The sequence below is a fragment of the Xenopus laevis genome, chromosome 8S (genome assembly GCF_017654675.1).
Source record: "Xenopus laevis strain J_2021 chromosome 8S, Xenopus_laevis_v10.1, whole genome shotgun sequence".
Classification (NCBI taxonomy): Eukaryota; Metazoa; Chordata; class Amphibia; order Anura; family Pipidae; genus Xenopus; species Xenopus laevis.
The window spans coordinates 86,539,790-86,564,660 of NC_054386.1; the positions used below are offsets into that span (position 1 = coordinate 86,539,790).

Here is a 24,871-nt window from a genome sequence, read left to right on the forward strand (position 1 = left end):
AGGCCATACATGGTAAGATTCACTTATTTGGCAACATTGCAAACAAGTGGATAGTTACCCATTTTTGGCCACCAACACAGGCTAACAATAGCATCATAACGGGCACCTACAGAGAAGACCATATCAACTCACAAATGCGGTCTCCGACAACATATTTTTCAAACCCACCCACTAAACATAAACAAATTATTTCAACTAGATATTGATCAGACAAGACCCCCTAAATTCCCATGCACAGCTCAATAAGTGTGGTGTTAAACTGAGGGTGTTCTAGGTATCCCAGTTCATCAACATACAGAGAGCTACTGAATGTTTGCTTAATATACAGTTAAAGGTAAACAAACAGTGTGGGGTTATGTACATTATAAAACTGGTGTAGAGGAAGTCCTATGTGGTATCAAAATGGCAGGCAAAGTTTAGTACAGGCAGCAGACAATAACAAGTCTGTAAGTGGAAAAGAAGAAAGGGAAGGGCCGGCAAAAGCCAATTCATATAATAGGGAGAGATCAAAAGTAAAAGATAAGGGCAAGGCCAAAATCCCATGGATACTGTCATGGGAAAAAATTTTTGTTTTCAAAACACATCAGTTAATAGTGCTGCTCCAGCAGAATTCTGCACTGAAATTCATTTCTCAAAAGAGAAAACAGTTTTTTTTTATATTTAATTTTGAAATCTGACATGGGGCTAGACATTTTGTCAGTTTTCCAGCTGCCCCCAGTCATGTGCTCTGATAAACTTCAATCACTCTTTACTGCTGTACTGCAAGTTGGAGTGATTTCACCCCCTCCTTTCCCTCCCAGGAGCCTAACAACAGAACAATGGAAAGGTAACCAGATAGCAGCTCCCTAACACAAGATAACAGCTGCCTGGTAGATCTAAGAACGACACTCAATAGTAAAATCCAAGTCCCACTGAGACACATTCAGTTACATTGAGTAGGAGAAACAACAGCCTGCCAGAAAGCATTTCCATCCTAAAGTGCTGTCTCTTTCTGAAAGCACATGACTAGGCAAAATGACCTGAGATGCACCTACACACCAATATTACAACTAAAACAAATACACTTGCTGGTTCAGGAATGAGATTTTATATTGTAGAGTGAATTATTTGCAGTGAAAACAGTGTCATTTAGAAATAAAAAATACATCATATAAATCATGACAGAATCCCTTTAACTGGGAAGTTGCTTGCAGCTGAAACCAAACATCTTATAGGTGTCAGCAATGGAAAGCAGAGACAAAGAGCCCTGCACAGTCTCCTGTAGCTCAACCACGACTAGGGGTGTGGACTCCACATATTTTAGTTTGTAAGATTTGACCAGTGCTTTTTGCATATGCAAAATAATGTAGTACCTACCTCTCACCAGGGAGGGTGCATTACATTTTGCCCTGAGGTAGCACGACAGGAAACCCTGTCACATTGCAGCATCTTACAGGAACCTGTCAATGACAAAAAAATTGTTTTTTGGTAGAATTATAATTTCCATTGACAAATAAATATATGGAACGTCACAGATAATATTTCGCCTAGCAACACATCTATATTTCGCCACAGAAAGGAAGGTTGTTTACAATTATTAGAATGAGTAGTTCAATTCTTAAGGTCATGGCTTCCCACTACCCCATGTTTCTCAGCAGTGCCCCAAGCATTAACACAACTCAAACAGGCAGGATTGATCATCCACTGAAAGATGCAGCTATATTCTGTCCCAAAAGCTTGCAGTCAATTGCTCCTATTTATTGTCTGCTGCTCATAGGAAAATATTTTTCTTTTGATCTGAAACCTAGATTGCAGTGGTTATAAAGGGGAACCTTTGAATTAAACAGTGTCTGTTTCTACATAGGGTTGCCATTCAGTTTCATACTTACCGTATATACTCGTGTATAAGCCGACCCGTGTATAAGCCGAGGTACCTAATTTACCTAAGAAAACTGGAAAAATTTATTGACTCGTGTATAAGCCTAGGGGCCCCATGTCAGATTTCAAAATGTGAATATCGAGACATAAAAGTCAGCTCATTTTTACATTTAAAAGAAATGATTTAACAGATAAAATCATATTGAGAAGTTTGTAGACAATTTTGAGAAAAAGGAGTAACAAAAACTATGGAACAGAAAACTATGGAATCAGAGGCTGCACACTACCTCCCCACCACCCGCACGGGGCCCCCAGCCACAAATTCCCCTCTGTCCCCCCTTCTCCCCCAGTGCTTACCTTCTTCATGTGTATTACAGCTGCTATTGAGTGGGGGAGGTCAGGAAGGAGTGAAGGCAAGAAGCAGCTCTGCCAGCCGCAGGAGTGGATCTGGGCTGACGAGGCCCTGGGGGCCCACCTAATGTTCCCTCTTATTCCTTCTCGGCTATACGCTCCTTCCGCGGCCCCAGCAGGACTGTCTGTGACTGACTGTCACGATCGCCACGTGGCGGCGCCCATGGCCGCCACGTGGGTAGCGGCCGGCGCCGCTACCCACGTGGCGGCCATGGGCGCCGCCATTTTGGGAGCGAACGCCGGCAGGGAAGGACGCGCCGCCCGGAGCTCCTGGACCTGCTCCGGGCGGCGATCGTGACAGTCAGTCACAGACAGTCCTGCTGGGGCCGCGGAAGGAGCGTATCTACGGTATGACCCGCGTATAAGCCGAGGTTGAGTTTTTCAGCACATTTTGGGTGCTGAAAAACTCGGCTTATACGCGAGTATATACGGTACATACACCATTTCCCTATTCTCATACACTTATCATACACATGGGGCAGATTTATCAAAGGTCGAAGTGAATTTTCGAATTAAAAAACATCGAATCATTTTTGGGTACTTCGACCATCGAATAGGCCAAATTCAACTTCGATTCGAATTGAAAATACTTTGAATATTCGAGCATTCGAAAATCTAAGTACTGTCTCTTTAAAAAACTTCGACTTCGACACTTCGCCACCTTAAACCTACCGAATTGCTATGTTAGCCTATGGGGACCTCCTAGAACCTATAGCCAGTATTTGGCTAAGTTTTGAGAAGTCGAAGGATTTATTTGTAAAATCGTTCGATTGTATGATTAAATCGGAAAATTGGAGAATGGAAAAGTCCGATGCAGAAAATCCAGCATCTCAGACCTGTTGAGGTTCCATATAAGTCAGTGGAAAAAGTCCCAATGATTATATGATGTGCACTGGGTTTCCTGCAATACCCCGAAGTTTTCAGACAAAAATCTGAGTTTTTGGGTGAAAAATCCCCAAAAAATTTGTGAAAATTAGATGAAAAATCTGGAAAAAAACGTGAAAATCTGCAAAGCAAATTCTCTGGAAAATGTCATAATAAATAAGCGTAAAAAACCCGAGTTGATTGGATCAGTGTTTTTAGCAGAAATTATTGATATAAATTCGGACTTTGATAAATAACCCCCTAAATGTCTTTGATATAAGACCCTTCCTGAACAGAATTTAATGTTTAATAAAAGGCCCCAGAGAAAGAAAAGAGGCACCCAAGCCCAGAAATCCTATAGTCTACTGGTATAATTAATTTTCAGCATGAATTTTTTGGATTAATGATGGAGACACCCACTGTTGAAGGCTTCTGTCTGCACAAAGGGACATCATTTAATATAATAACTAGAAAGCTCACAGTCCCCTAAAAAGGTAAGCCTAAGGTCAGGTGAGTAGGAGAGAGTTAGTGGAGGTCGATTAAATTAATATAAGGCTGTAATCATATCATGTCAAGACCCTGCTACCAGAGGTGAAAGGGTTATCTTAATTTGAAATGTAAGACAGCACATACTCCCTGTTTACCTGCAAATATAGAACACAATGTTTGCTGCATTTGCTCCCAGGAAACTGTTAGTTTGGGAAATATGTGTCTCTGCCCGTTTATGGAAATGATTGTAAAGCATTGTAGCTCTTTCTGTTACCGTAAGTGTCCAGCAAAGGGTATATAACCTTGGACAAATAGCTGTGTCGTTGGAAGCCTTCGGTGCCACACATAGAGCCTCGCTAGAGTGTTATTGAGACAGCTTCCCAAGTGAGGCTCTTGAATTATTCTTTCTGTCTAACTTGGTTATTCTGGTAAGCAAATTCTGGTAAGCAAATTACCAGTAATAAACATGCGAGCAATGGTGTATGGCTCTGTCCTTTACACAAAAGAATTGTAGATCCAAAATAAAAAGAAAAGGGAAATTATAAAATGGTCTCTCAACAAGACAACCCCCAGTCCAAGGGTTGCCAATCAATTTTTTTCAGTATGCAGAATTCAAAAAGGGATGAGGTCCATTTACCAGTGAAGCAGTAGCTCAAGTATTGTTAAGTTAAAAAGACATTAAGGGGCAGATTTATCAAGGGTCGAAGTGAATTAGAGGGAATTTTCAAAGTAAAAAAATTCGAAATTCAAAGTAATTTTTTGCAATCGAATAGGATACTACGACTTCGAACTTACTTCAACTTCGATTCGAAGTAAAAATCGTTCGAATATTCAACCATTCAATAATCAAAGTACTGTCTCTTTAAAAAAACTTTGACTTCAATACTTCGCCAAATTAAACCTGCCGAAGTGCTATGTTAGCCTTTCTAAATCTTTACACATCGAAGTAAAATCATTTGATCGTACGCTAAGATAGTTCGAACCATTCGATCGAACAATTTTCTTTTGATCGCAGGATGGCCAAATTTGCTGAAAAATACTTCGACTTCGATATTCGAAGTATTTCAATTCGATGGTCGAATTTCGAAGTATTTTCTAATTCGACCCTTGATAAATCTGCCCCTAAATCTTTTTAACTTAACAATACTTGGGATACTGCTTCACTGGTAAATAGATCTCACCCCATTTTGAATCTTGGTAAGCAAATTACCAGCACTAGTAAACTAGTAAACCAATACCCAACATTAATATGACACCCATTCTGGTACATTAAAACCATAGCAGTACATTCTCACAGAAGAATGCAAAAATCAAACAAAAAAATTTCAGTAGGATCGGATAAAATCTAAAAGGCTGCTACAGCATCATTATATGGTATGTTGTACATATTAATACCCCAGCTACATGAGCTAAAAGATTTTTACATTATTTTATGATAATTTGGTAGCTGGGGAATGCATTCTTACTGATCAAGCCTTTTAACCTGAATGAATGAATGAATACATACAGTAGTAACAAAGTAAGTTAGATTGAAAAAAGACACATATTCATCAAGTATATAACCTCTAACTGATACAATTGATCCAATATGCCTCAGAGGGGGGAAAGTTCCTTCCTGACTCCAAGATAACACTAGTCCCTGGATCTACTTGTACTATGTTCTGTCTTCCATAACCAGTGTCAGACTGGCCCACCGGGATACCAGGAAAACTCCCGGTGGGCCCAGGTGTCAGTGGGCCTCTTGCTTCTAACCATTTGGCCTATTTCATGGTCATTCCCTGTTTTTTTTATGGGAAAACATGCTTACTAATGGAATACTAAAGGAATATGATGTTATTTATTTTCCCTTACTCTGTATACTCATAAACCTCAAAAACATTAATAGAGAAGGTATTACCTTTATTCATCAGCTGGTAGAAGCATTTAATCCAGACAGATGAACTGAATCAGCTATACTGGAATACGTCACATTCTGACATATTAATGTCCTTGAGACTTGGAAATGAGCCATCCTATAATAGGAGTGTCATATGTCACTTGCTGTATCTTTCCTTTATCTATATGGCAAGGGATAGCTGATAGGATGCATATTCTATACTTGGGGATTAAAGGGATCCTGTCATCGGAAAATATGTTTTTTTCAAAACACATCAGTTAATAGTGCTGCTCTAATAGACTTCTGCACTGAAATCCATTTCTCAAAAGAGCAAACAGATTTTTTTTATATTCAATTTTGAAATCTGACATGGGGCTAGACATTTTGTCAACTTCCCAGCTGCCCCCAGTCATGTGACTTGTGCCTGCACTTTAGGAGAGAAATGCTTTCTGGCAGGCTGCTGTTTTTCCTTCTAAATGTAACTGAAGGAGTCTCAGTGGGACATGGGTTTTTACTATTGAGTGCTGTTCTTAGATCTACCAGGCAGCTGTTATCTTGTGTTAGGGCTGTTATCTGGTTACATTCCCATTGTTCTTTTGTTTGGCTGCTGGGGGGGGGGAGGGAGGGGTGATATCACTCCAACTTGCAGTACAGCAGTAAAGAGTGATTGAAGTTTATCAGAGCACAAGTCACATGACTTGGGGCAGCTGGGAAATTGACAATATGTCTAGCCACATGTCAGATTTCAAAATTGAATATAAAAAAATCTGTTTGCTCTTTTGAGAAATGGATTTCAGCGCAGAATTCTGCTGGAACAGCACTATTAACTGATTCATTTTGAAAAAAAAATTTCAGCGAATCTGTGCTAGACGTTTGGCATGTGTTTGCATTTTCCAGAGGAAAAAATGTTTAGAAAAACACCCATTATGAATAATGTCATTAAGAACAATTTGGGGCTATTTTTTTGGACTCCGCATTTTTGTGTGTTTGTTTGTATGATTATACATACAATACAAGAGACCAGCTCCCTAATTTACGTCAGTTTTTTTGCATTTTGTACCCAGCCTCCCTGTCAGTAAATGGGCAAAATGTTCAGTACACTACAAAATGGTAAATTCCTCAATGAAATTAGTGTGAAGTGAGGTTGTTGGAAATTCAATGCAAACAGCACTTATTTTTGAGGTGGTTGGGAAGGTAGGAGCAAACTGTCACCCTGACAGCAAATTCTCTGCCTCCCTCCCCCCACAACAACATAATGCAGACAGAGAGAGAGGATAGGTGTATGAGGGTACAGGGCTAATCTGAATGATTTTGAGACCAAAGGCTCAAGTTAAAACAAATATATTTAGTAGTTTATGGGCGAATAAATTCACAAAAATGGGGCTAAAATTCGATGGCGAAAAATCCACTGCTTGAAAAAAATCAGAATAGTCGCGTGTCAGAATGGTTGCCCATCAAAATTATTTGGATGCCCATTGACTTTAATGCATTTGGCATTAAAATTGACACACATCAAAATAATTTTGACGCCCATTGACTTCAATGTGTGTCGTGAGTATATCGGCGTTTCGTGAATTTCGCTGTAAATTCTCAAATTTTTCGGCGATAGGGCAAATTCGCCCATCACTAATATTTAGTTATACAAGGCCAGGTTTATTCATTAGTGGTCAGGAAGAATTACATCGTATGAAAAAAAAGAAGGACAACATAGATTTGGTAGATTGAATTGACATTTGTAATGGAGTAGTTAAACAATCCCCACTGAAGCCATTAGTGTACTCTATACATGTTATTTCTGTACTGCTTTTTGTGAACTATAGAATTTTTCCTGCATCTTTTTTACAGGTTACGACAATAGCATCCTCTAGGGTTCCAGGAAACAATTCAGGAGTGGAAAGGCAATAAAATCTCCCGCAGTTCCCACTTATCTGATATGATCAAATGGAAAGATGCAGCAATGGAATTCTCTATGTACCATACAGTATATAACTTTAATTGCACATTTAATGGAAATAAAAGGAAAGCTGTTAAAGTTTAAATATGCTTATCAGCATATTCAGTTCAGTTCATTAGCTCTATTTAGCAGAGACTGAGTTGCCTTCAAGTTTCTTCAGTGTTAAAGAGACAAATATGCTCCTGCCTTGGTTTCTTATAAGTGCCGGCCAAATGGCATCACAATTGTTTTCCCTTTGAAGTGTTTGATTTATAAGAATGAATGATTTGTTTTTCCAGAGCCTAATGGGCCCATTATAGGAGATGTCAGATTGCTGTTCAGTTCCAAGGGCTTCCTCTAACTGATGGATATTTGAAATTGTTTCAGTAGTATTATCCTTTATTTATTTAGAGCACAATGTAGTACAGCACTTTATACATCAATCACATTAGCTCCTGGCCTCGGGGAGCTTACAATCTAAGGTTCCTATCAAATACACTTTGATCAGTTTTATTATCAGCCATTTAACCTGCCTGTATTTTTTTGGAGTGAGGGAGAAACCAGAGTACCTGAAGCAAACCCATGAAGGTACAGACAGAATATACTATCTGCTTGCAGACAGCACCCTGGATAATAATCTGAGTGATACAGATGTGATCTACATATGATTTCTCATATGTATCACAAGAAGGGGAAGGAGAGAATTTTATGTTTAAAGGGATACTGTCATGGGATTTTTTTTCAAAATGAATCAGTTAATAGTGCTGCTCCAGCAGAATTCTGCACTGAAATCCGTTTCTCAAAAGAGCAAACAGATTTTTTTATATTCAATTTTGAAATCTGACATTGGGCTAGACATTTTGTCAATTTCCCAGCTGCCCCTGGTCATGTGACTTCTGCCTGCACTTTAGTAGAGAAATGCTTTCTGGCAGGCTGCTGTTTTTCCTTCTCAATGTAACTGAATGTGTCTCAGTGGGACCTGGATTTTACTATTGAGTGTTGTTCTTAGATCTACCAGACAGTTGTTATCTTGTGTTAGGGAGCTGCTATCTGGTTACCTTCCCATTGTTCTGTTGTTTGGCTGCTGGGGGTGATATCACTCCAACTTGCAGTACAGCAGTAAAGAGTGATTGAAGTTTATCAGAGCACAAGTCACATGACTTGAGGCACTTTAAAAACTTTAACTAGATACAAAGTAAATGCAAATATTTTACAGTCATTATTTGCTGCAGGTCTATAACTAAGGAATTAAAATCTGGTGTATATTTCCCAGTGGGGCCCCTAAAAGCATGCATATTTTTTCACTGATGAAGCTGTAAATAAGATCAATCACATAGGACTTTGTAAATGAAGGGTGAGGGAAGGATCTGCTCAGGCTTCTGTCTGGGCCTGGAGGTTTGAGCTGAGTGAAAGAAATCTGATTTTGAAGCCCTTGTGTAAACAATAAAAGGAAAGGAATGCAGTGTTTCTTTTCACAGACACAGAACAGTAGCACAGTGAGTGTAACTGGGTGCATTTACACAGACCTTTCAGATAAATGATTTTAATCTTTCCTTCTCCTTTAATATTTGTTAAAAAAGGCAAATTTATACTGGAGCAACAAAGAGTCTAGCACATTACGTTCAGTACCTGAGTGCATAGCTTGGAATGTTACGTTTCAGCTAAAAGCCCACAGTGGAAATTGCTACCTTTTAAGAGGCTATTAAATCATTACTGTTTTCAATCTATTCCTTTAAAAATGAAATGTAAGTTTGTTAAGGACCACCCTGTGTGACTTAACTACTAGGAAGCTAATATGAATGAAGAGGAAAGCATTTGGAAACTCAGAATGGGCAGAAGTTTCTTCTTTGAAAAATGATATACATACAGCAACAGGGAATGTTAGAAATTGAGGAATTGATTGCTTCACAGGCAAAGGCTAATTGAGCTTCCATTAATTAACGGAAACAATTTGGTTAGAAAGGACTCTAGAAATATGCTTAATCATTTTTTAATGTATACATAAGAGAAAACAGGTTTTTACAATGCAGCTTGTAAGGGCACATTTGGTTCAGCTAAATCAACTCTAGTGATGGGCGAATTTATTCGCCAGGCGCGAATTCGCGGCGAATTTGCGCGATTCGCTGCCAGCGAATAAATTTGCGAAACGCCCGTGAAAATTCACGTCAGAAACGGGCGCCGGCGTCGAAAAAAAGGGCGCCGGCGTCAAAAACGAGAGGCCGGCGTCATTTCGCGAATTTTTCGCCGTTTCGCGAATTTCGCGAATTTTTCGGCGAAGCGAAACGGCGCAAATTCGCTCATCACTAATCAACACATGACTCGGTACTTTAATGTTCAAATAAGGCACCAGGACCTGAAGGAATATACTCTCAAGTACTTTGAGCGCTAATTTCAGTTTTATTCAGGTCAATTTTCCTCATTTCCTTAGAAAACCTTACAGCTGGTATGGTACATATGGTTTAGAGGAAAGCTAATGCAATTACAATATTTTAAAAATAATTATGATCTCACCCTGGCTCATAAGTTTGACATCTGTGTTGGGCAAGTTAGATTTGAATGTCTGTTAAGGGATCATATTAAAGCTTATGTTTTGGAGACTGGCATTATAAATAGTAATTGGCATGGCTTTATGTGTTTTTGAGTTGAGTAGCTTTTTATGATGAAGTAATTAGGGACTTGGATAGTGAGGTTGCTGCATTTGCATTTTAAACTAAGATGTGCTACTCTTGGTAATGCTGTATGTACCTGGAAAGAAAAAATGGCTAACGAATAATGTACAAAACCTGGTAATATATCAGTAATATATCAGGGTTTGTAGAGAACACAAAACTATGCAGCCCAATTCATTCCATCAAGAATATGCAATTCTTGAGCATGATTTGGACAACTACATAAAGAGGGTTATTTATTATTAAAAAATATTTTTTTAAAAAACTTAATTTTTCAAGATTTATTAAACCCCTAGGCTGCTAAAAGAATAAAAGAAAAAAACATTTCAAACCTGCTGAGGTCATCTATAAGTCAATGGCAGATATCCCTTTTACAATTGGAAGATATCATGATCTGCGGTGGGTTTCATAAATTAATACAAATTGTTTGTGTTTTTCAGGAGATAATCTGGAAAAAAGAGTTTTCACTTGTTAAATCTAAATAAGATCATACGATTCTGTTTTTTTTCATGGTTTTATGGAGTCTTTACCCAGCACCAGATTTTTTGAGTTAATTTATTAATAAATAAGGTAAAAATGTGGATAGGAGTTTGGTCGAAGTGGTTTTAATAAAACAGTGAGAAAATTCTGATTTTAGTAAATAAGCCCCTTATTATGCCCCAAAGCTGCTAAAAGTCAGAATCCAAAAATATAAGTTATGTAAAAGTCAATGGCAGCTGTCCCTTTAACCATTTGAAGATGTTTTTATCCTTCACAGATTTTCACTCGAAAACTCGATACATTCGAGGTATTCGAGGTATTTAAGCATATAAACTCAAAAAATTTGAGATATTTATGAAAACTTGAATTTCTCAAGTTTTTTTTTTCTATCCAATCTTTTTCCAGTTTAAATATTAGTAAATTAACCAAATTTGTGAATGGTCGAGTTTGTTTCTGGTAAAATATGAGAAAAAACAAGTTTTAGTAAATAACTCACTAAAATATCTGTCAACTACATAAAATACTGCTGGACGTGTAATTTGGAAATCTAATAATGGACACGTAGGGGGTTATTTATCCAAATCCAAAAATATCTCATTATTTTCTGAAAGCTACTCTGACCAAATTCGCATGGGGTTTTTCCCCCTATTTATGAATTTTCTGAAAATAGTCTGTGCGGGAAAAAAATAGAAAAAAATTTGATGCCTGAAAACCAGATTTTTGACTGAAAACCACAAAATCTTCTGATTATGGCATAAAACCCAGCACTGATCAGGATATCTTCAAGACTTCTCCCATTGACTTCTACATACAGTGTCGGACTGGGACACCAGGGGCCCATTAAAAAACCTTAGACCAGGGGCCCACTCTTAATATTACTATTATTATTCTTCTCCTCACTCAAACTCTATTCTCCTAGTCTCTTTTCTTTACATATTATAATCTATTATTCCATCTATTTAGCCTCTTTGTTCTCATATAAATAAGGAATGGCCATGAAATAGGCCAAATATTTTGCAGCATGAGGGCCCACTGACACCTGGGCCCACCAGGAGTTTTCCTGGTATCCTGGTGGGCCAGTCCGACACTGTCTACATAAACTCAGCAGGTCTGAGTTGGAGTACTTTTATTCAGAATTTTAACATCCTCAGGGTTTAATAAATTCCAAAAATTCTGAGAAAAAGAGAAATTTTAAAAATTTTGGAAATATTTGGATAAAAATGGGGTCAATATGGGAGATAGTCTTTCTGCAATTCTGAGGTTTCTGGATAACAGGTAACGGATCCAATACCTGAATTTAAGATGTTATTGAAGTTATGCTTTCATTTTTACATCCCTGCCAATATATTTGGTCATGAATGGATCTTCTTTTAAAAACCTGGTGATTTTGGCCCCTCTTTTGTTTCTCTTTAAAAATATTCTAGAACATACTTTACCTAGCAACAAAAAATCAGAACATTTCAAGAAGATCCTGCTATTAAGATATACTGGGAGTCCTTGAGTTACATACACCTGACTTACATACAACTCACACTTACATACGAGGGTTATTACCGTAACATACTATGGTTTGCTTTACTTTTATTAGCATTTAGCTTTAATAAACCACCTGCCCCAATCCCCTCTGGTGTGTGTTGTCTACTGCAGAGCACAGAAAGGTAAAAATAAATACTATCTTAAGACAAACATCTGTCTAAGTTGCATTTAAGTAAATGTATATATTTCAACTCACGTACAAATTCAACTTAAGAACAAACCTACAGACCCTATCTCGTACTTAACCTGGGGACTTGCCTGTACAGTAAAATATAAAGGTCTTTCCAGCATATAAGGTAGAGATAATAGACAGTAAGTAGTTTGTGGGCTTGGTGCTCAGGCTAAAATATAAATAAGTTAATATCAATTTTTATTAATGTGTAACTGTACCTTCTTAATCTAAAAGAAAAACACCATAACAGGCAAAGAATAAGCTGTTTAGGCAAATCTGCTTGTTCATGGTTTTTTTCACAGAGGCTAAAGCTTCCATATTGAGGGAAGCTATAATTGCTAGAGTTAATAAAATATACATGTTCGGAAGGCTGAATGTATTGTCTTCAGTTACTATATGGCCCATGGGAAGAAAATCCATTCACTAAACAAATTCACGAGTAGTCTTGAGCTATAAAAGGGATTGGTTAATGGTTTAATCCTTTTGAACCTGGGCCCCTTCCCATTACCTCCTCCAGAACAAATCCTCTTTTTGGATATATTGCCTACTGTACATTCTGAGATTCAGAGCTCTGCGTCTATTTACTTTCTTTTCGTGGGCTGCTCTCGAGGTTCAGCTACAGGATTAGTCACAACCGGTTGTCTCTGTGGTTATTACACTACTCGAGGGACCATTTTGTGCAGACAAAGTAATGTAAAACTCTCTGATTTTCTCCTGGCAACACACCCAAAACAACAGAGGCAGTGTAGTAAACAGCGTGCTCATTTGTGATGTGGAAAATTAATCCAGGTTGAATTTAGTAGACTTCACACACTGTATATGTATTCCTTTCATGATCTACTGTATTACAACTTCTAACTGACAGTCACAGTGTTTAGTTGGGTCACAATAAGTCTATAAAACTGTCTCTTGGAGCTGCTGGCCATAGCATTAAGCAGAAAAAAACCACTTCATTTTCTTGAAAACAAGAATGGATGGACCATTGCAACCATACATGGCATAAACATTTGCTCATCGCTAAAAACGAATGTGGTTGGACCAGACCGGGCTCTCCATACATTTGGAGATCCCAGTAACTGGTATATCTGCTGTATCTAATATTACAGCTCAGCCTTTAGAGCAGTGGTTAACAAACCATTGTTGTGCAGAGGGTTGTGGGAAATCTATTGACCCGAACAGAGCGCCAGAGACAGGCAGAAACATTCGGAAAAATAATTCATAAGTAATAATACATTATATTACGACTAGTGAGGGTCGAATCTGAAAATCTGAAAATTCTCCAAAATGCAATGAAGTCAATTTTTTTTTGTCATGCGACCTAGCTACCTACCGCTGGCGGGGGGCAATTTAAAAACAAAAACTATTGTTACCCCAACCAGAGTGCGGGCTTTTAGTGTACACTAGATCCTACCCAAAACCTGAACAGCAGCTACTTCCAGGGTTCATCCTGCAGCCCCAAGCTGGTGTTAGACTACACCTTGCAATATCATTATAGAGGCAATGGGTGATTTCTGAGAAAAATAGACATTTAAAGGGGAAATTGAAGCTACTTCAATTCTAATCTAAGCAACGTTCTAATATACATATAAAAAATGTTCAATGGTATTTAAAACTGTTTGTACATAGATAATTGCTGCAGTATATAAACCATATCAATTATAAAGAGGGTCCACCAAAAATTAACAAATTAACAAAAGATAGGATCACACTAAATAGAAAATCCTGCTGCCTGTCCCAGTACTGGTACTCTGGTTAATCAACTCACCAACTTATTGCACCAGCCTAAAGTTTCAGCTTCTTAATAGCAGCAATGATCCACGACTTCAAACTTGTCACAGGGGGTCACCATCTTGGAAAGTGTCTGTGACACTCACATGCTCAGTGGGCTCTGAGCATGTGAGTTTCACAAATTTTTGGGAATTTTCACCTGAAAACTCCGAAGACTTCGGGGTATTGCAAGATGCTTTTTTTTCAGATTCTGACTTTTCCATCCTCGGGGGTTTAATAAATTCCGAAAAATTTGTGGTTTCTTAAAAGTCTGAAAAAAATCACGAATTTTCTGTGAATTTTGCATTCAGAGTTTAGTAAATAACCCCCTTAGTGTACAACATAGTCTACTTCTTTAGTTAGGCTTTCGTTTTCCTTTAAGTGTCCAGACCAAAAATTGGCCCTGGTGTAGCTATAATCTGAACTAAAAAATAATTGGGTACATTTAAGAATAATAATGTCATTAGAAAAAATTCTCCCAAGTAAAAAAAACCAAAAATTAACAAGCAACATCAACGTGAACCAGGAAAAGAATAGCATAAAATGCAATCAGTGCAATCATTGTGCAGTTATTATCAAGGACTCATGGGGGAATGTAATAAAAGTCGAAAAGAGAAAAGACATTTTTACAAATAAGAACAAAAATTTGCATTTCGCAATGAAATAATCTTCCTTAAACTGTTATTGCATTGCAGATTTTAATTGCATACTTTTAAGAAGTGCTTGAAAGTGTAATCTTTTGGAGCAAACATAACTTTTTCAGTAAGAACTTTTATTACATTCAAGGCACACTGGGACAAACTATAAAATTCACAATCTTTCTTCTATTGCTGGAAGCGGTCGCTAAACAGTTTCTGGGTTTGCAAAAGCTATATTAAAATATATATACATATATATAAAAATGTACTCATGGAAAGGCATAACTTTTCTCATTGCAAATTTATTATGGACTGTTAGGGGCCGATTCACAAAGGGTCGAATATCGAGGGTTATTTAACCCTCGATATTCGACTGGGAATTAAAATCCTTCGACTTCGAATATTGAAGTCGAAGGATTTTAGCGCAAATACTGCGATCAAACGATCGAAGGATTATTCCTTCGATCGAACGATAAAATCCTTTGAATCGAATGATTCGAAGGATTTTAATCCAACGATCGAAGGAATATCCTTAGGAAAGCCTATGGGGACCTTCCCCATAGGCTAACATTGAGTTAGGTAGCTTTTAGATGGCGAACTAGGGGGTCGAAGTTTTTTCTTAAAGAGACAGTACTTCGACTATCGAATGGTTGAATAGTCGAACGATTTTTAGTTCGAATAGTTCGATTCAAAGTCGTAGTCGCAGTCGAAGGTCGTAGTAGCCCATTCGATGGTCGAAGTAGCCCAAAAAAAACTTCGAAATTCGAAGCTTTTTACCTTCGAATCCTTCACTCGAAGTTAATGAATCGGCCCCTTAGAGTCAGATATATCAATGGTAGAATTTCAAGTTTATGGGAGTTTTTAAAAACTCCCATCAACTCCCATAAGCTGGAAATTCAAAAAAAAAAAAACTACCATCAAAATGTATTAAAAAAACCAAATAGGTGAATAGGATCGAGCTGCAAACTTGATTCGAATTCGATCAAATTTGATCCGAGTTTTTTCACCAAAATTGTTTTTTTTTCAAAAGTCCACCAAACGACTCCAAATTGATTGTAGGAGGTCCCCCATAGCAGGTTTTAGATGGCCAATAGTTAAATTCAAATTTTTTAAATGGACAGTTCATGATAAATTTCAAAATTCTAATTTCGAATTGTTTTTAAACTCAAACGGAATTTGAACTATTACCTAGTCAAATTACACTAAAATAAACTCGAAATTTGAATTTAAAATCGTCAAACCCTTGATAAATCTGCCCATAAATGTTTAAACTAATAGATAGTCAGGAAACTAGTCAGCTCATAACACATTTATAGATATTGCTAAATATTGGTGTATTAGCTATTGAGTCATAGTTCCAGGAATATCTAGGACAGAAACGGGCATTCTTTCTGAGCTACTGATCCTGATAATAAAAAAGTAAATAATACTATACTGTTGGTAACTTTGTGGCATGCTCTCATTACACTATTAGGTCAATGGTGATGATAAACCCATTTAGGATAAGGTTACCAGATCACTTGAAAATTTAGGGACACCGCTAATAAATGCAATGTCGCAGAACTGCATTGATTGCATTTGAATTAAATTGCAATCAATGCAATCTTCCAGATGGATTTTCTAGACGTGCCCCTGAATTTTCAAGTGATCTAGTGACCCTAATTCAACAGATACTATTGCCCTTTACAGCGACAAGTTGCATGGGTCACATGAACCCCATACTGGAAACTACACAGCACCCGTAGCACCAGCCCTGATTGTTTGAATTGTTTAGCTGTATGATCTTGGTTCTCAGCTCAATATAATTTAGGCTTTTGTCTTGCGGCTGTGAGCTCTTCAGCAGACATTCAGTTAACCTGCAGCTATTGCTTATCAGCTTGAATTTATTTGGAAAAGTGTTGGCTAAGAGATTTAAAGTGATTTTTCAACATGGTACAGGTAGGCTTAGTGCCAGAATAAATAGGCTCCTTAACAGCATGTGCTAACACAAAAGCAATTGTAATCCTGTAAAGCTCTCGCTGAATGAAGACTAAATGCATTTGACAGAGCTGACAGAAGAAACTCCCCTATGCAATCTAACCACCAAGGGGAACACTTTCAAATCAAGTACTGCAAATGATATAGGTGCACACTGTCAAGGCTGCTCTTACAATAGAGTTGAACAACTGCTACTACTGGATAAGTCCAGAATGTAGTTAATGTTTAATGTACTGGCAAAGAGTATGTTTCAGGTGGCTCCGTACCCTATATATTTTAATAAAGATAGGGGAACCAGATAAAACATACGTTTGTTTATTTTACCGCTATTCAGTGAAAAATGTCCCCCCAATATCATAGTGATAAAATAATCAAATAAATGCACCAAATCTGAGCCTAAAAGCAGCAAAGTACGTAATAAAATAAAGAACAGGAATGCGCTTCTTACTACCCACACTAAGGGGCAGATTCACTAAGGGTCGAATTTCGAAGTTAAAAATACTTCGAAATTCGACCCTCGAATTGAAATCATTCGACTTCGAATATCGAAGTCGAAGGATTTAGCGCTAATCCTGCGATCGATCGATCGAAGGAACGATTAAATCCTTCGAATCGAACGATTCGAACGATTTTAATCCAACGATCGAAGGAAAATCCTTCGATCAAAAAAAGTTAGCAAGCCTATGGGGACCTTCCCCATAGGCTAACATTGACTTCGGTAGGTTTTATCTGCCGAAGTAGGGGGTCGAAGTTTTTTTTAAAGGGAAAGTACTTCGACTATCGAATGGTCGAATAGTCGAACGATTTTTCGTTCGAATCGTTCGATTTAGTTCGAATTCGAACGAATTTAACCAATTCGATGGTCGAAGTACCCAAAAAAACTTCGAAATTCGAATTTTTTTCATTCGAATCCTTCACTCGAAGTTAGTGAATCTGCCCCTAAGTTATTTTCTGTGCTTAATGATAAATGGCTCCAAAGTAGCATTAAATCCAATCCTTTGCTTGCTTGATTAATGTATAAGGCTGGAACTACACGATGCGTGTTCTTGAGAGCCGACGCACTGAGAGGGAGCGCATGCGAGGAGACGGATGCTGTGAATATAAGGTAAGTAATAGAAATGTCAGACCTTGTCGTTAATCCGCAAATTCACTAAAGTGCAAATTTTACAGAACGTTACCTCTATTGCCAGAGTTTCCTTGGCCACCTTAGACCTGACGAACTGATAAGATGAAGCTACATCCTCCTTAGTGATGGGTGAATTTATTTGGCAGAGGCAAATTCCCGCGATTTGCCGGCGTCAAAAAAAAAACCGCTGGCGAAAATGCGCCAGCATCCAAAAAAAACGGTCGCCAACGGCGAGACGCCGGTTCGGTTTCGTGAATTTTTCACCGTTTCGCAGGAAATTCGCCCCAAATTCACCCCAAATTCACCCATCACTAATCCTCAATCTTATGTCAGTGACATCATATCCTGTATGCCGGAAAGTCAAAAAGTTCTAAAAGTGCTGGCGTTTTTTTCATATTTTAAAGCGAGATTGCCTTCAAAAGTTCGAACTATTAAAGATTTTTGTGTTAACAATTTTTTTCCAACCATTTGAGAGACATGCCACATTTGTTTTAGGGTGGGCATTAGAGGATCTCTTTTGTCTTTATTTTGCTTCCTTGGACAAATGTAATAATAAGTGACCACTTCAACCATTTGCACCAACTTCTCTAATAAAGACGTCTATACGATCTATATGTACCTGTCCTATATAAATTGACCTAAGCATAAGAGTACTAACGAAGTTTCGGTAGGCAGAAATGAACGCTAGTGAAAGTTCTCTATGAAATGCTCGTGCTGTCGAATTAACGCTAGCAAAACTTCACCAGCGTTCGGCTACAGAGACGCAACTCCCCATTTTAGTGAATTAGCTTAGTGGTAAGGAATTTACACCTGGTGAAGTGGCACAAAGTATTGCTGGTGAAAATTCGCCCTTTAGTGTATTTGCCCCCCTCGACGGGGCCTTCCCAGTACTTTATAAAGTGTCTATATTCCAGTTTAATAGCAGAATATCATACTGGTCGTGGCTGCTGACTTTGCTTGCTGCAAGTTAGATGTTCACAGGTACTCCACGTTCTTTCTCCACCACTGATTCTCCTATCTTAGCCTCATTAAGGAAATAAGTGATCTGCATGTTTCTAAACCCCAAGAGCACTGCTAACTTTGAATCTCATCTAACACTTTGCTATCCAGATTGCTAATTTGTCAAGAAGTCTCCTCCAAGATGTTGGATATTTTGCTTTTAGTGCTCTCCTTCTCAGTAACTCAAGGGAAGATTATTAAAAAATGGACCGAATGCGAAACCCTGTGCTCACCACTTACTCCAGTCAGAGAATGTATATTTGATGATTTCTCTTTGAACACACAGTGCTTTAGCCAGCTAATCACAAATAGTTCTATCAAGGCCAACAATGTTTAGAAAGCAAACATCTTTGTGGCATATCGCCAGCTTCTAAGTAGACAACATGTAGTAAAACAACACTGTCCTACTTACTGCTTCACAGAAAGAAAATAAATCGATTGTACATACTCTGTCCTTCATAAAACGTATGAATCAATATTTAAAGAGTGATTGTGGGTTCATATTAACTTTGCTCATATGTTACTGTGTCCAGTGTCCTCTGTCTTTCATTTCTTGATTGCTGCTTTCTAACATATTTTGCCTCAATCCATGCGCTGAAATAATAATACTAACACTGTTAATAATTTATTTCATGAGCTAATCCCTGCATGTGATTTGCATCAGGTATTTAAGATTTGGTTGATTATTTGTCCCGAGAGTTGTGCCGAACACGATTACCATATAAGCCTCAGTTTACACCATAATATTTTTGCTGCTTACTATACTATTTTAAACCGTCATTTTGTTATAACCCTGATAACTCCATGCCAGTATTGGTAAACAGATCATACTACTGGTTCTCCAGTGAAACACTAGTGAAATAGTGAGAAATGTCCCAAAGGTCCCATAAGCGGATGTAAAACATGCCAGAAAGAAAACACTTACAGGAGGTGGGCAAAGGGTTTGTGTAATAAAAGACAACACACACAGGAAACATTGGTGTAAGAAATGCTCCAAGAGATGGAGAAATAGAAAAAGTATTTAATCACGAGAGTCAAGGCAAAGGGGAGAATTTGGTGGTCAACAAATGCCGATAAGAAACTTTTAGTATAAGAGAAAAGAGGAGAGCACTCAGTAAGCATGAAAATGCTGTGGTTACTTGTTGTAATGCCGACCACCATGCCGATAACAAACGTTACTCTAAAGGGTTACTAAAGGATCAAAACACTTTCTTAAGGCCCCCATAAACGGGCCGATAAAAGCTGCCGACCAACCGAGTCTTGCTGCCTTCCGACGGGCTTCCCTGATCGATTTTAGGCCAAAAGTCGGGCAGATGTCGAACGAGCAGGGTAAAAAATCCAGTTGGATCGCGACCGTATTTGTTTCGTTGATCCGGTCCCGCGTTCCGCCCATATTGGCAACATTGTTATCTGATTGTTGGGCCCTAGGGCCCACGATCGGATCAGCCCGATATTGCCACCTTAATGTAGGCATATAGGGGAGACATCGCAAAATGAGCAGATCTCTCTGTGTATGGCAATCTATGGCTACTGCACTAGCTTATACTTTCAGCAGCCCTACTACATGTTTATAATATGGACTGATATAACTGAATCTTGGATATTTGTGTTTGGGTTTATGTTTCCCTTTAAATCCCCACTTCCTAGTAACGCCGCATGATTGCATTATGTTCAGGGAGAGGTGGTCTTCTCATGCAGCCCAGGAATTAACGGTGAATGCAGAATGATTTCTAATAGGTTTAAAGGTTAAGGAATTAAGTAGACAAGAGTATAAATAATTGATGCTCATTTGGTTGGGAAGCAAGCTGCACATAGCTTCCCAGTGGCTGATCCCTGGATAATTATGCCGGCAATTATAGGCAAGAGTAAACAGAATGTACCACAAGAAAGAATAATGTGGATCTGCTTAGATTCATCTGATACATTTCAAGAAACATGGGCCTAATGAATGGACAAAACCTCACAACATCATTGAGTGACAAGGAAATGCCTGTAAATCACTGTGTCTAATATAAGTAATTATTGTTTGTTTCTGAGGCTGAAGTACAAAGCTTTGTACTGTGTCAGTGTTTACATTGGTTTAAAGGGATACTGTCATGGGAAAAAAAATGAATCAGTTAATAGTGCTGCTCCAGCAGAATTCTGCACTGAAATCCATTTCTCAAAAGAGCAAACAGATTTTTTTATATTCAATTTTGAAAACTGACATGGGGCTAGACATGTTGTCAATTTTCCAGCTGCCCCCAGTCATGTGACTTGTGCTCTGATAAACTTCAATCACTCTTTACCGCTGTACTGCAAGTTGGAGTGATATCACCCCCTCCCTTTTTCCCCCCAGCAGCCAAACAAAAGAACAATGGGAAGGTAACCAGATAGCAGCTCCCTAACACAAGATAACAGCTGCCTGGTAGATCTAAGAACCAGGGGCGGAACTAGGGTTAGGCAGATAAGGCACGTGCCTAGGGCGCAAAGCTGGGGGGGGCGCCAGGCACGCACCTTCTCTGCTTCTCCTACCGCCTAGTCCGGTCCCCGCTTGCAGATGTATCCGGCGCGTCTTTTAGCACATGCGCACTGCTCCTTTCGGCTTTTTATTTTTGCGCATGTGTGTTGGCTTTTCGCGCATGCGCGCATTCAGTTTTTTTCTCACATGCGCACATTCGGTATTTACGCGCATGCGCACATTCGGTCTTTCCGCTCATGCGCGTCTGTGGGCGCAATGCCTGGCCAGGCAGGCTAGGGCGCCTGCCCGGGTTGGCCAGGCGCTGCTAAGAACAGCACTCAATAGTAAAAACCCATGTCCCACTGAGACACATTCCGTTACATTGAGAAGGAAAAACAGCAGCCTGCCAGAAAGCATTTCTCTCCCAAAGTGCAGGCACAAGTCACATGACTGGGGGCAGCTGGGAAATTGACAAAATGTCTAGCCCCATGTCAGATTTCAAAATTGAATATAAAAAAAATCTGTTTTCTCTTTTGAGAAATGGATTTCAGTGCAGAAATTCGAGAATTTTTAGGCGAAGCGAAATGCCCAAATTCACCCATCACTACTCACTAGTAAAACCCCCGGCCGGTGCAGTTTTCTGCTGATAGCCCCGGCCCAGGGTTTCAGCTAAGTCAATGTAATCACTAGGGGGTGCCTAACATTTGGCAACCCCTTTCCTTCTCCTTTAAAGTATCGCTTGCTTGTTATAAGTGTGCAGATAATTATTGCCATTATACATTCTTAGGAGTATTTCATTTTTATATATTCAACAATATTATAAAAAGCAAGTAACCATTATACCTGCACGCTTTAATTATGCAATATGAACAGTGCATAAGAAACTGTAATCTTTTCACTCAACAAATCTGGCAACACACTTATTTAATGGCACAGCTGTAAAAATATGTGACAGTGAAATAAACTGACCCCTAATTGTTGTTACTCAGTTAACATCAATTAGGGGCAAGCCCATGTTACTCTTACCACAATAGGCTCCACGAAGAGCAGGGTAATTATATGGTTCATTAATGGACTAACTGCTAGGTTAGGAAATAACTACATACTAGCCAAACAAACCTTAATTAAAAGAGTGCATTCATATGTAGAACAACCTCTACACTTTAAAACATATATCTTTCAACTGCAGCTCACTAAGAGTGGCTTTCACCAGAGGTTATCTGGGAGGCCCATTTATCAAAATTCGTATTTGTGTGATTTTAGGGGCAGATTTACTAAGCTCGAGTGAATAGTTAGAATCCAAAAACATTCGAATTTCAAAATAATTTTTGGGGTACATCGACCATCGAATTGGTCAAATTCAATCGAATCGAATGATTCGTACGATGCGAAGTAAAAATCGTTCGACCATTCGATAATCGAAGTACTGTCTCTTTAAAAAATCCTTCGACTCAATACTTTGCCAAATAAAGCTACCGAATTGAATGTTAGCCTATGAGGACATTGTAGATAGGTTTTGGGCACTTTTTATGATCGAATAAAAATCATTCGATCGATCGCTTAAAATCGTTATAATCGTTCTATTCGAAGGATTTTATCGTCCGATCGAACGATTTTTATTTGATCGTTCGATCAAACATTTTGCACTAAAATCCTTCTAATTCGATACTCGAATTCAAAGGATTTCACTCCGAGGGTCGAATTTGAGGGTTTTTAACCCTCGAAATTCGACCCTTGATAAATCTGCCCCTTAGTGTTTTTTGAAAAACCTAATTTTCACGAAAAACCACAAATGTCAAGTAATTTATTGAAAGATCCAAATGAAAAAAGTGTGACAAAAAATGCAAAACAAATTTGAAAATGACAAATAAAACACAAAACCCTCCATTTCCTAATAATGTTGCTACACTACCAAGAAAAAATCTCATAACCTCTAAAACCACAAAGCAAAGAAAGATTTTACAATTGGATAAGGACAGCTCTCGTTGACTTTTACATGATCTCTATGCTCCATGTTTCACTAACATTTGTGAGGGCCAAAGACAGTAAAGTCCACAAAATTGTTTGTGTGCAAAATTTAATGAAAAACATTACAGTACAGGGAACTATATGTAGAGCTCTACCAAATTTTGAAACATTATGTTACATTGACAATCTCAATGCTGTATAAAATATTTGACCATAAATACCATAATATAGAATATAAAATCGTTCGACTATTCGACCATTCGATAGTCGAAGTACTGTCTCTTTAAAAAAAACTTCGACCCCCTAGTTTGCCACCTAAAACCTACCAAGGCCAATGTTAGCCTATGGGGAAGGTCCCCATAGGCTTCCTAACAATTTCCTGGTTGAAGGAATATCCTTCGATCGATGGATTAAAATCCTTCGAATCGTTCGATTCAAAGGATTTAATCGTTCGAGTGAATGATTATACCTTCGATCGTTCGATCGTAGGAATATCGCAAAATCCTTTGACTTCGATAGTCGAAGGATTTTACTTCGACGGTCAAATATCGAGGCTTAATTAACCCTCAATATTCGATCTTTGACCCTAGGTAAATGTGCCCCTAAATGTTCCACTAGGAAAAGGTTCCAGAAATACTTATATCGTCTACTCGCAAGGTTGTACATAAAAAAGTTGGGTTTGACAATAATTGACAGTTGCTGGAAGTGAGATAGATGTAGGAACTCTAGAGCACATCTGGCTGTCACTTTGGTCTGATACAGAAGCTTACAACATGCATTATTTCTAGCCTAATCTTCGGTAAGCTTTAGTTCCTCGTAAACACCAAAAAACATTGAGTGAATTAACTCTCAATTATAGCCATGGGAAATGTAAGTGGCTATTGGCACAGCTATTTTTGAACCAGACGTAAAATAAGGCAAAACAAGAAAATAAGATCCGTAAAAAGGTTTGAACCTCTTACTGCATTGTTCTTCATTAAAGGGCATGTAAAGGCAAAAAAATAAAATCCCATTTTTACTTTCTTTAATGAAAAAGAAACCTATCTCCAATATACTTTAATTAAAAAATGTGTACAGTTTTTATAAGAAACCTAATTGTATGCAGTGAAATTCTCCCTTCTCCCCTTACTGCTGTGGATAAGAATTGTCAGACGGTCCCTAACTTCTGAGCAGGGAAACAATCATACTTATGAACAGCAGGGGGAGCCCCCGCCTTACTTCCCAGCCATGCAGAACTCAAGCAGTTTTGTTTATGACAATCCCTAAGCAGCCCAGACCACACTGAGCATGTGCACAGTCTTAGTCTTGCAAAGTTACAATATGGTGCTCCCTGTGGCTAACTTTGAAAGCATAAATCATTTGTTTGATTAGGCTTGTGGTGCAGTAAGTTCATGTTTATATTCAGTGTACAAAATAGAGCATTTTTAGCCTTATTCTATTTTAGACTTTACATGCCCTTTAAATTCACTGAAATATGGTGTACTCCCTTTTGGGGATCCATAATCATTTTGGAATGTCATACTCCCTATAAGGTGCAAATTAAAAAACAAAACAAAACCCTGGAGATCCAATGCTTTTAAAACAAGATGGACTAAGGTATGGTTTCCGTCAACATGTTTTTATGTGCTAATTATAAAACATACAAGACTGGAGGAAGTGTGGTATTAAC

At 38.3% G+C, this 24,871-nt stretch overlaps 1 protein-coding gene across 1 annotated transcript in view; it reads right to left on the bottom strand.

Annotated features, from left to right (window-relative positions):
• The window catches only part of lrfn1.1.S (leucine rich repeat and fibronectin type III domain containing 1, gene 1 S homeolog), a 78,552-nt gene that overhangs the window by 24,729 nt on the left and 28,952 nt on the right, over nt 1–24,871 (bottom strand). The window contains exon 2 of the mRNA XM_018233367.2: nt 1,357–1,439. The gene's annotated coding sequence lies outside the window, so the exon portion shown is untranslated. The remainder of the gene's footprint in view (nt 1–1,356; nt 1,440–24,871) is intronic.